This window comes from Gossypium hirsutum, chromosome A09 (assembly GCF_007990345.1).
Source record: "Gossypium hirsutum isolate 1008001.06 chromosome A09, Gossypium_hirsutum_v2.1, whole genome shotgun sequence".
In the NCBI taxonomy this organism is placed as follows: Eukaryota; Viridiplantae; Streptophyta; class Magnoliopsida; order Malvales; family Malvaceae; genus Gossypium; species Gossypium hirsutum.
The window spans coordinates 4259287-4273672 of record NC_053432.1 but is presented as its reverse complement, the minus strand read 5'-3'; positions in this window follow the sequence as shown (position 1 = coordinate 4273672).

Below are 14386 nucleotides of genomic sequence, written 5' to 3'. Positions count from 1 at the left end.
AAACATCATGAATCCTTTGTAATTCAGAAGGTAAAGCCAATCGATATGCAACTGGTCCAATTCTTTCCACTATTTCATACGGCCCAATAAAACGTGGACTTAATTTACCTTTTCGACCAAATCTCAATACTTTCTTCCATGGGGAAACTTTAAGAAATACCTTGTCTCCGACTGAATATTCAATGTCTCGACGTTTCAAATCGGCGTAAGACTTTTGTCTGTCGAAAGCCGCCTTCAATCTGTCTTTTATCTTTTTAATTGTTTCCTCTGTTTCTTGAATCAATTCCGGCCCAATCACTTTTCTTTCATTCAATTCTGTCCAACATACCGGTGATCTAAACCTTCGACCATACAGTGCTTCATACGGGGCCATTTGTATACTAGATTGAAAACTATTATTGTAGACAAATTCAGCTAATGGCAAATAACGTTCCCAGCCTAATTCAAAATCAATAATACAAGCCCGAAGCATATCTTCTAATATCTGAATTACCCGTTCAGACTGTCCGTCAGTTTGCGGATGAAAGGCTGTACCGAAACTAAGTCTAGTACCCAACAATTCATGTAACTGTCTCCAAAACGTCGATGTGAATCGAGGATCTCGATCTGAAATTATTGACACCGGAATACCGTGTAATCTAACAATTTCTCAGATATACACTTTTGCAAGCGTCTGCAACGACCAATCTGTTCTAACTACTATAAAATGAGCTGACTTTGTAAGCCGATCAACAATTACCCAAATAGCATTCTTTTTGCTTGCCGATATCGGTAACCCTATAACAAAATCCATAGTGATACAATCCCATTTCCACTCGAGAATACTAATAGGCTGAAGTAGACCTGTCGGTACCTGATGTTCTGCTTTTACCTGCTAACATGTCAAACATTTACCGACAAATTCAACTATATATTTCTTCATTCCTGGCCACCAATATAATTCTCGTAAATCACGATACATCTTTGTTCCACTAGGGTGCAAAGCAAAAGCATTATCATGTGCTTCTCGAAGAATTAACTCTTTTAGTTCAGAAGTAGCTGAAACACAAATCCGATTTTGAAACCTCAAACAATCATGCTCGTTAATACTAAAACTCTCGGTTGTACCATTCTGAACCATTTCTCTTTTCTTCAATAATCTATCATCTTTCATCTGAGCTACTCTAATCTGATCAAATATCATCGCTTAACCTTTAGCTCAGCTAACAAGCTCCCATCATCATTAATACTGAGCCGAGCAAACATTGCCCGTTATTTAATCGCAGCTTTTCTACTCAATGCATCCGCTACCACATTTGCTTTTCCCGGATGATAGTCTATAACACAATCATAATATTTTAGAAGCTCGACCCACCGTCTTTGTCTTAAATTCAACTCCTTCTGCGACAGAAGATATTTAAGACTTTTATGATCCGTGTAAATGTAGCATTTTTCACCATATAGGTAATGCCTCCAAATCTTCAAAGCAAAAATTACTGCAGCTAGCTCCAAGTCGTGCATCGGGTAATTACGTTCATGTGGTTTTAACTGTCGAGATGCATAAGCTACGACCTTCCCTTCTTGCATCAATACACAGCCTAGACCGCTCAGAGAAGCATCACTATACACAACAAAATATTTCCCGGACTCTGGTAATGTTAATACCAGTGCCTCTGTCAACATTTGCTTTAAAGTCTCAAAACTCTTCTGGCACTGACCATCCCAGATAAAAAGAACATTCTTCTGCAGTAGTTTAGTCATTGGTAGCGCTATCTTCGAGAATCCATTTACAAACCTCCTGTAATACCCAGCTAAACCGAGAAAACTACGTACCTCCGATACATTCTTTGGCACCTTCCACTGAACAATTGCTTCGATCTTCTTTGGATCAACTCTAATCCCGTCAGCAGATACTACATGTCCTAAAAATACAACCTCTGATAACCAAAATTCACATTTACTGAGCTTTCCATACAACTGTTTCTCTCGCAAAATTTTTAGAACTATTCAAAGATGCTGATCATGTTCTGCCTCTGTCTTCAAATTTACCAATATATCATCAATGAAAACCACCACAAACTGATCTAAATACGGATGGAAAATGCGATTCATCATATCCATAAAAGCAGCTGGGGCATCGGTCAATCCAAATGGCATTACCAAAAATTCATAATGACCATAACGAGTACGGAAGGCAGTTTTAGACACATCACTTTCCTTCACCTTCAGCTGATAATACCCGGATCTCAAATCAATTTTTGAAAATACTGAAGCTCCCTTAAGCTGATCAAACAAATCATCTATACGAGGCAACGAATACCGGTTCTTGATCGTCACTTTATTCAACTGTCGATAATCAATGCATAACCGCATAGAACCATCTTTCTTTTTAACAAACAACACTGGAGCTCCCTAGGGTGAAATGCTTGGTCTAATAAATCCACGATCTAGTGAATCTTGTAACTGCACCTTCAATTCTTTCAACTCAGTGAGCGACATTCGGTACGGAGGTATAGAAATTGGTGTTGTACCTGGATACACCTCAATAGCAAATTCAACCTCACTGTCAGGTGGTAAGCCCGGTAATTCTTCTAGGAATACATCTGGAAACTCGCATACAGTCCTAATCTGACTGCACTGACTCCCAACTGAATCAGAATTAATAACGTATGCCAAGTATACTAGACAACCCTGCTGCAGTAATTTATTAGCCTTCATTGTTGAAATAATGCGTGTCGAACTACTGGTACGGATGCCATTCACTTCAATTCTATCCCTATTTTCTGTCTGAATACTAAACCTCTTTTTATAGCAATCCAAAACTACCCCATGTTCATATAGCCAGTCCATACCCAAAATGATATCAAAATCACCAAAAGGCATGATTAACAAGTCCACAAGAAACATTTTATCATGTATTATTAACGGGCACCTCCGACATACTCTATCTACTGACACCGTTTGTCCCAAAGGGCTAGACACTTCTATAGAAACTCTAGACATTTTAGATTCTAACTTCTCCGATTCGACTAGTTTTGAATTTATATATGAGTGTAACGAACCCGGATCAATTAAAGCATAAATAGGCTCAGAATACAATAGAAATATACCTGTAACAACATCATGTGCATCGCCCTCCTCACGGGTCCGGACTACGTACGCTCTGGCCGGCGCTCTGGCCTCTGATTGTTGTGTAACTATATCGATGTTTCTTCTGACACCTCCACCTCTAGACACAGAACCCGAACCACCCCTACTAGATCTTCTGCCACGAACAGTAGGTACTGATCTTTGAGATGTTGCAGGTGTGGCACTTTCACCTTTCGGACAATCTTGGATGAAATGATCTGTGGCCCCACATCGAAAACATCACCGAGTTATCCTCCAGCATTCATCTAAATGTTTCTTTCCACAGTGCTCACAGTCTGGGATTTCTATACTTCGGGATGGACCTTTCACACTACCAGTAGATATTGTCATCTGTTTACCTCTGCTTCTACCACCTCTGTCTGATCTAAAACTGGATCTCCAGTCACTTCTTGATTCTCTAAATCTCTTCGATAATGGATTAGAACTAGTAGTTCCCATACGTTTCCCAACTGATTTACCAATTTCTGATTTTTTATCCAGGCCCAGTACTTGTTCTATCATTTTTGCTCGCTCAACCAGATCAACAAGTTTAGTAATTCTGAGACTTACCAATTGAATCTTGATTTCATCTCGCAGTCCCCGTAGAAATCGTTTACAACTATCAGCCTCGGTTGGAACATATTCTAAAGCATACCTGCTCAATCTAGAGAACTCTCGCTCATAATCCAGTACTGACATATTCCCCTGTTTCAATACTAAAAACTCTTGTTTTTTCTCTTCGATGTACAATTCCCCAATATACTTCTTCTGAAATTCTTTTTGAAACAAGTCCCAGGTTACCTGATCATCCAGCAAATGTCTAACCACAGATTCCCACCAGAGATACGCTTCTCCTTGTAACAGTGATACAGCACATATCAGACTCTCTCTGGGGGTGCAGTCTAATTGTTGCAAAACTCTTTTTGTTGTTTCCATCCAATTTTCAGCAGCGGATGGATCAGCTCCTTTTAATCCCTAAAATTCTGTGGCACCATATTTTCGTAGCTCTTTAATCAGGGCCTGTCTGACAGTAGGTACAGATGTAGTAGCAGGTATAGTTCTCACTATATGATGTAATGCATCAGCTATATCTCTTAACAGTTGTGAGGCATTTCTTTCTCTCCCTACGTTAGAAGGTTGATTATTTAACGAATTCACACTAGGTGTAGTAGATTCAGTTTCTTCTAATTCTCGACTTCCAGTATACATTTCCTGTTCAACATTATCCATTCTTTCATCTGACATTTTATCTATAAAACAAAATCAAATAAATATATTAGCATCCAAAAATCCTAACTTAATTTCGACTCGACAGTGGCATTTACTTCTAAACTCACTTCTGAGCCTAATTTGGCCTGAGAATCGGCTAAACCTGATAGCTCTGATACCAACAACTGTAACACCCTCTTAACCCTAAACCGTCGTCGGAATAGGGTTACGAGGCATTACCATACATATCAGACAACTTACAAAATAATTCACAAATAAATAATAATATTCATAGTATAATATAATAGTTAAGTCCTAATAATAGACGCTCGAAACCAAAACGTAAATTAAAAGTGAAACGAAACTTGTTCAAATTCTCCGGAATTTTTTTTTTTGTAATTTAATTTATATATATATTTTTAAATTTCGACAGCATTTTTACTTATTTTTACATAAAAACCCCTGCAAACTTTAAACCCAAAAACAAACCAATAAAAATACTCCAACCAATGATTAAGTATACTCAATTACATCCAATTTATATTAAAATAATAATTTAATACCTTAGTTTAAACAATATAACATGTTAGTATATATGTATAATTAATAATATTTATTTCATTTCAATTATTTAATACCAAACCTACCATTTCACAACTTTATATCATATTCATAATCCAAAACATTATAATCATTTATATACAACCAAAATCATTTAACTTAATGTATACACATAATTTATATGCAACTACCTAGTACATGCCACTTAACAAAAGGAAGAAATACATCACCAATATCTTTTTATTAGAGTCGGGTTTATTTTGGATGCTAGACCGGATCTGAAACTCTAATAACCTGCGCACGGAAACAACCGTACGCTGAGTATTTCATACTCAGTGGTATTACTATAAATCAAGACTATTTAACATTAATAAATTACAAACATCAACCATAAATTTATTATTTATTTAAACTAATTATATATATAATTATATTACTTCATCAATCTTAAATTCATAAATTTTTTTTCATTCCAACTCAATTCATAATTTAGTTCATATATTCTTTCTCATACTTTTCAATAGTGCTAAAACAAATAATCTCATTTTCAAAATCTCATTTCAATTATTTACCCTATTAACAAGGCTCGGACTTTGACAGATACGCGGATTCCATCCAAACACACCAGAATATCCAACCCAAACACACCCGGAATATTGTAAATCCTCCATAACACACCGGTATAATATATCCTCCCAAACACACCAATAAGGCATTAAATGTCTCTTCGGATAAACCGAAATATATAATAACAGAAACATCTTCTCGGCTGAACTACAAATCTCCTCATCACATCACAAATCCAATGGCATGCCATTTGTATCAAATCTAGTCCGACATGTTACTAGGGTATTATTTTACTTTTCTAATTTCAATTTCATTTCCACAAAATTTTCAATACTCAAACAATTCAAACATCTATTATCTTAATTCATATACAAATTAATTTTCATACATACTCATATTTAATTTCAAATATAATACTTACCTTATCTTAATTATTCCATAACTATAAATTCAATATACATTTAATAAATAGTTTGAGTTATAGTAATACAAACTCGAAACACGAGTTTACTCTTCAACGATCTTTTCTTTTCCTTTGGATACCGATGCCTCGTTTTCCTTGTTAGCTACGAAAAAAAATAATAATAACAATTTACATTATTAATTACAGCATTAATTTAATAATTAAATTTCTAAACAATTCCTACCTTCTTCCCAATTTAATCCTAACTAAACTTAATTATTTTCTTAATCCAATTCACTCTCTTTTTCTATTCAAATTTTGTCTAAACTTATATTTAACTATAAAATTTCCTGCATATTTCCCTAATTTCGAAATTTCTTCAATTTAGTCCCTACAACATAAAACTTATAGCCTAGTTTACAATTTAATCCCTTAATCAATTCTAACTTAGAATTCATTCAATTAAATCCCTAATTCCATAATTTGTCCAACATGAACCATATTTGGAAACATATGAACTCTTGAACTATCAACTTAATTTCATCAAAATCTTGTTTTAAAGCTTCTAAAACATCAAAATTAACTAAAAAGGACTTAATTGACTTACCAAATTAACTCCAAGCTTCAGTTTTTTTATTTCTTTTATGTTATATTTTATATTTAATTAATTTAATAAATACCTATTTTCATAACAAACACTAATATTACAATTGGATACATATTTATTTTTACATTTGTACCAATGATTTTATTACCATTGTCATGATTTAATTTGTTTCTCAAACAAAAATCTCATAATTTTAATAATTTAATTATTTATTTAACAAATATCTTTTTACTTAAATTATAAGTAATTAAGTATTTAAATTACAAATGTACCAATGTAATTTTTTTACACATGTATATTTTTATTACCATACAATTATCTACTATTTAATTTATTTAATAATAATGCTAATAATAATAATCTAATATAAAACCATAATGTTAATTAATAATTATAATAATTTAATATAAAACCATAATAATAATCATTATAATATATAAAACCTAAATAAAATCTTTGATTTTATTTCACCAATATGCCGCCTCATTTGTAGTCAATGGCTTAATTACCATTTTAATCCTTTTTATTTTCTATTGCTTTAGAATTAAACTTTTACCCCTTTTTCAATTTAGTTCTTTTTGCTAATTTTTCTAAATTAAGCTAATTTCACCTAATTAAATCCTAATTAGACACACCACTAGGCTCATAAATATTTGTAATAATTGTTTTCAAACTTATTTCACTAAGACGGAGGCCCTATAACTCACTTTTTCGGTGCCCGTGAATTTCGGGTCATTACAAGAACGAAGAGTACAAAAGATGGAGATAAAGACTAAACCCCAAAAACTCAAAAATAAAGAACCCTCAAAACATAAATACAAAATTCTCTAAACGTGTTATGAGTTCTAATCTCTAATGGGTGTATTTTTCTAATGTTGTAAAATAGCCTATTTATAGGTTAAATTCATAGGTCAAATAATAATAAAATAATTTAAACTAATCAGTGTTTGATTGAAACAAGTAAACAGAGTTTAACTGAAAGATTATTTTTCAAATTTGACCGAAAATAGGAGTCATATTTAACAAATCTCCACCTTGACTCATATTTCCACAATGCCATCTTTGCCAAAGCCCGCCACGAGCCTATCTTGAACTATGTAGGGAATTAACTGAGTCGAATTTGTGCTTAGAAACTGGAAGACTTCTAGCCTTTGACTTGTACACTTTCAAATCAAAACTAACCCGCCTTCGACTTGTACAGTTTCAAATCAAAACTAACCCGAGTCTAATTTTCACGAACACAATGCCCTAACTTTTCAAAACCTGCATCCAAAAGAGAACCTCTCTTTAACGAAACGGTCATACCTTTTTCCCTCCTATGACCAAGTTGCCTCCGCTCCAAACGAGTTGACTTCAACTCCGTAATGGATTAGGGACGTCCGATTTCACTGGTCACTGTAGAACCTTCCAGAATATAAAGAATGTCAGTTCTTTTTCCTTTTAACAAAACGAGAGCTCCACGAGATACTTTAATGCCGCTCGACTCGATGTTAATTCTGCATCCTTTCAAGTCTAAAATACTCAAGGAGATGAGATTCTTTCGTAAATCAGATACATACCTAACATCTGAGACTGTCCTAATCGTCCCATCGTGCATCTTAATTTTAACAGTACCAATACCAATTACCTTACTAGATGAATCGTTTCCAATACGCAAACTCCACCTTCAACCGAACTGTATGTGGAGAACTATTCTCTATTGGGACACATGTGGAAAGAACATCCTGAATCTAAGATCCACCCGGACGTGAGCTTGGAGTTATCGCTTGTTGACACTAACAAGAAATCATCACCATTTTCATCGGTCAAATTAGCACCAGCTACATCTTCCTCGTTACTCTCAGCAGCTCTTTTATTTTGCAATATATAACAATCTGCTTTGACGTGACTTAATTTTTTACAATAGCGACACCTTTTGTCTCGTTTCTTTGATGCTACCAAAACGAAAACTTGTCTATCTGTTTTGCTATCCAAATGAAGCTCATTGTCGAGTTTGTCTCTATTCAACAAATGACCCTTCACATCTTCGAACGAGAGTTTGTCTCTGCCATGAATCAGGGTCTCCTTGAAAGACTTGTATGAAGGAGGTAAAGAGCACAATAATAGCATAGCTTGATATTCATCATCAATATGAACCTCAACGTTCTTTAAATCATTTAAAAGAGTAATGAATTGACTGATGTGATCTCTAAGAAGGTCACATTCGTTCATGCGAAACGTAAATAGACGTTGTTTCAACACCAAACAGTTAGCCAAAGACTTAGTCGCATAAAGAGTTTCTAACCTTTTCCACAAGGCAGATGAGGTCTTCTCCATCAATACCTCCTGCAATACCGTATTCGTGAGGCACAACTGGATTGCAGACAAAGCCTTTTCATCAAACTCTTCCCATTCTGTTTTATTTAGATTCTCAAGCTTTTTCCCGGTAACAACATTTTTCAAACCGAATTGAACTAGAATTGCCATCATCCGAACTTGCCACAGATTGAAATTTGTCTCACTATTGAACTTCTCAATTTCAAACCTTGTTGTTACCATCTCTGAATGAGCTGATCTATGAAAAATAAACTAGCTCTGATACTACTTGTTAAGATCAACCCGATTAAGCAACGAACAAGAAAAATAGCTGAATAAATTAAGAAATTGAACACACAAATTTAACGTGGAAAAACCCCTCCAAAGAGGATAAAAAACCACGGGCAAAGATAATTTTACTATAATGGCAAAAGAACGAAGAGTACAAAAGATGGAGATAAAGACTAAACCCCAAAAACCCGAAAATAAAGAACCCTCAAAATGTAAACACAAAATTCTCTAAATATGTTATGAGTTCTAATCTTTAATGGGTGTATTTTTCTAAGGTTGTAAAAGAGCCTATTTATAGGCTAAATTCATAGGTCAAATAATAATAAAATAATCTAAACTAATCAGTGTTTGATTGAAACAAGTAAACAGAGTTTAACTGAAGGATTATTTTTCAAATTTGACCGAAAATAGGAGTCATATTTAACAATATAATCATACATGTGTATATATAAGATGAGTTTACAAATTTACTCGTTTTACCTCCTAAGCAATTTTCTTTGAATACATCAGGTCTCAATAATCCAGTTCTTTCTTCCACCCAAAGAAATTTTTTGAAATATCTAAGATACTAAATTATTATTAAGATTACATTTTGATCACTAAATTATTCAAAAATTTTCATTTAAGTCATTAAATTATTTAAAAGTTTTATTTAAGTCACTAGCTATTAAGTTTTTTTTTTTAAGTTAGGTTAGCAAGCTTCAAGTGACAATTCGACGATCAGTATAGTGGATCGATATTCATTGACGAGTAGAAGAACACAACTTAGATCCAAGTTGATTTATAGTTAGTGTTAGGGATCGAAGAAGAAAACTGTGTGGCCTTTGGTTCATAAATTTGTGGCATTCAAAGTTGTTTTATAAAAAAAAACCGAATTGCAGAAGAAACTAAGAAGAATAGCTTTCAATTGGTGCAAGTGATGTGAATATAAAAGAACGTACATCAACGATTTTAGTAGCCTGGTGACTTAAATAAAAGCTTTCATATAATTCGATAATCATTTCATAATTCTTAAAAATTAAATGACTAAAATGTAAACTTATTAATAGTTTAATTACGTTTACAAGTAGACATGAGTATTGAGCCACTTTGCTAAAATTAAATGGACACTAAAAGATTTCAACTTTTCTCTTAATTTGATTCCTATCTCTTGGAAGGCAATTAGTCACGTTTTCCAACCATTATATTTATTATTAGATGAGTCCTTTTATCCCAAGAGTATTTAAACAAAAATGAGTTAAAGAAATAAATTATTTATAATAAAACTAATAAGTTGAGTTTCTTTTTTTGGGGGTAAACTTTGAATTTTAAAGTTTGTATAGTAAATAATACGAGATTTTTTATTTAAATTTAATTATGTGTGGATTTTGTTTAAATTTATTATAGATTAATTTTTTAGAGTTTATGATATTTCTTCTTAATAATATGATTTAAATCTAAATTATTTTTAAAAAATATATAATATATTTTATCACCCACTTAACTCAATAATTGTCAATAGCATCTTATATTTTTTAACATTATTATTCTAAGTAAATTAGCATTTTTATCGCATTGGAACTCATCGAATTAATACAAATTATTAATATAAATAATAATTTAATTCTTAAAAAATGCCTTTAATATCTCTTTAATTATATTTTTTTGGGAAAGGGAAAAAGTTTGTGATTCAATGATTATGAGTAAACAAAGGGTTAATTACTTTGGGTGAATTAAAATATTTTCTTATAAAAAGTACTTAAACTAATTACAACTCTTAAATCATCTTCTAACAGAGAGACCTCGTATAAGTACAAATTATAAAAATTATAATGTGCTAGTTTAACCGGTCTATCAGCATCCTGATTATCCTTTCTGGGTATATGTCGAATGTTTCATTGCTCAAATCGTAGTAGCAATTGGTGAATTCTTCTGATTAAGACAGAATTGGAGCCATTTATTGTCTTCACTTATAAAATTTTTGCTGCCTCAAGATTATCAGTCTCAATTAAAATACTATCAAAATCACACTCACATAAAAGAGTCAAACCATTCAAGGTACCTACAATTAGACGTCAAGTATAATTCCCTAAAATCTATTAAAGTCGAAAATATTAACATGTTCCATGAGAGCATGATTAATTGCAATTATGTTGAAAAAGATGTATGATGAAATTCCTTTTATCTTTCCCTTGACTACGGTAATAATGGATCATGAATAATTATGTTGTACAGGGAATTTAAAGTTACCTTAGCTTTACCCTTTACCTCAGACCCTACTTCAAACACATTAATTTATGATTTTTAATTACTATGTTGACCAAAAGCTTCCTTTTTCATCTGCCAAAATTATTAATATAAAAACAAAATCTTAGTTATTGAAGTTATTTAACTATCTGTCTTTGTAATTGTATCAAGAATGTAGTGTAAAATTAATCCCAACTTCCCTGGAGATAATTCTAGAAAACAACTCTTTAAAATGAGCTTTCCATGAGTTTAAGAAAATTTTGTATTATAAATAAGTTGGTTGAGATCCAATATTATCTTTATAAGTAATTTTGTAAGGATTTCAGCAATTTATTCTGTAAAAAATTCATTTATTTACTAAAAATATTACAATATTATAAAAATTGAGTTAATTTGAGTTGAGTCAATGTGTTAAGTTAATCATTCAATTCAGTATTTGTAATGATGGTTTTGGTTGATATAGTTGTAAGTTGTAGCTTAAAAAATTTGTAAAAAGACCTCTGCAGAGGTCTTTTTACTAATTTTGATATTGAGTAAATTGATCCATCTTAAAAATGAAGATAAAAACAATTAATAAATGTGTTCACTTATTTCATCTATTTATCCTACTTTTGATTGGTATAATAGTCCTCAATATTTGCACATTTTTTCAATTTGGTCATCATTCTAAATTTGTTAATATCCAATGATAACTATATTTGTTGAATTTTTTAGAATCAGGACCAAAATGATAGGATTTATAAATGTTAGAAAATTAAAATTGTTATTATACCAATCACCATCAAAAGTACGATAACCTAACAAAAAAAAAGTAAACATTGCGATAAATTACCCTTAATGGCTCGCTTTTAAAATTGACATAGATTAAATTACTCATTTTTAAAAAATCAATTTCTTGAAATTGAAGTTTTTCATCAAAAGCAAATCATTTTATCTAATATAAAACCACAAATGACAAACCCTTGATGTTGAACTAGTTTTTCTTAATAGTCCAAAAGACTTGGGGTCATAAAATTGAAGAAAAAAATAATTGAAAGGAAGTTTTTTCTTTAAAAAAATAATTGAATTTATTCATGTCTCTATCTACTTATTATTTTTTTATTTTTTTATGGAAAAAAGTCTATCTAGTAATTTTTATTGTGGGTTATTAAACGTGTTCTGAAAAATTAAATTATTGAAGATATTAATTTTTAATTAATTAATTTTTTTAAAAATAATTCTAATAGTTTGTTGAGGTAATACTTGAGAGATAAGATAATTATCATAAATTGTTGTCCCCTTAAAATAAACAAAAAAACAGAGATGGTGAAGGCAACCACCAGCACAGCTTTAGTTCAATAATTATATAATTTTTTTGTAAAAGAAATTTCTTCAAATTGGTATGACCTACAAATGGTTATGGTTTTGTTTGTGGAAGTCATTTTAGGGGGAAAAGAGTGCTTTAATATCAAACAAAAGGCTGGCTTAGTGGCCATGTGAGAGTTCCCAAAAAAGGCCACATAAGCTTCTCTAATTTATCATCATAAATTTCTTTTTTTGGCTATATTTTTATCACAAAATATTTTTTTCCTTACATTTTTTTAATTTCTTTTTTCATTAGAGTATTTAATAATGGTTAGTATTTGATATGTTGATACTATTTTTTTATTTCACAAACAATTTTAATAAACTTACATATGTTCAGAAATGAATCTTCGTTAGCCACCTAAAATTTTTGAAAATTTTAGACCCCTCCAAAACTTTTAAAAAATTTTAAAATTTTCAATTAAACTCTTCATTTTTTTAAACTTTCGTAAAACTTCTAAAAGTTTTGAATTTTTTAATTAGACCTACTAAATTTTTGAAAATTCTCACTAAAAGCCTCAACGTTTTTAGTATTTTACTATACATTTATAGGACAATTATCAATCTGTGTTCTTACTTGTGGAATTTAAAAACTTTACCGACAGTGTACCAAATATTTTTCCCATTTAATAAAGGCGCCTAAGAAAGAAGAAACTTTTTTTTCTTTTTAATTAAGTACCTCCTCCAATTTCACTTTATATTGACAAAAAAAAGTGAACCCCTTTCTCCAAAAGGAAAAAAAAAACTCAATTTCAATGTGTTTGTTAGCATACTAAATAAATTTTTGTAACTATTATTTTGTAAGAGCTTAAATCAAAATATAATATCAAGCAAAGAATTTAAATATGATTTACATTAAATGAGATTTAAACTCAAAATTTTAATTTTTTAATTGATAAAATCTGTTTTATTAAGGTTAAAATGTGTATATAGTCTTTCTACTTTTCAAAAATTAAGAATTTAGCCTTTGTATTTGTATTTTTAGGAATTTAGTCCCTCTACTTTTTAGGTTTTAAAATTCAGGTCTAATTGTTAGCACTGTTTTTTTTTAAATTTATTTATATGACATTTTGAAATTAAAAAAAAACTACTCACTTTATAGTCATGTAATTAAAAATGTTGTAATTAACTTGAACTTAACAAAAAAAAAATTTAACAATTGAACCTAAATTTTGAAATTTGAAAAATAGAAGAATTAAATTTCTAAAAATACAAGTACATGGACTAAATTCTAAATTTTTGAAAAGTAGAAATATAAGCATATTTTAACCTTTTATTAAATACAATAGTTACTAATTATTTTGATAAAATTTAATAAACTTATTTAATATGTTAAGTTCGAAAAGAAATACTCTTAAACATCCGTTAATAAAAACTAGCTAATTAAATGCTCTTTTGCTTGTAAATTAAGAAGAATAAACAGCGATGGCAGCGTTTGTATCACTAAATTGGAAACATATTTAATGACTGTTTTTTTTTAAATAATCATCTTTAAAAAAAATTGGGTTCTATAAATGAAATAATCCATTTGACAGAATGGTGACAAACGTAAGCACTATAAACTGTTCGTAAACTCTTTAATTTAACACATTAAAGACTTCGAAACGTGGTTGAGAATACATTTGTTGTTCTAAAAAAATATTTCTTATATTAACAACATCGTCTTAAGTATAGCATAAAAAAAGGTAGATCGTACTAGCATGTTGCATAATTTATAACTTTAATTATAGGTGGATTTGAGATGATCCATATACTTCGAATGTTATATGGAATAA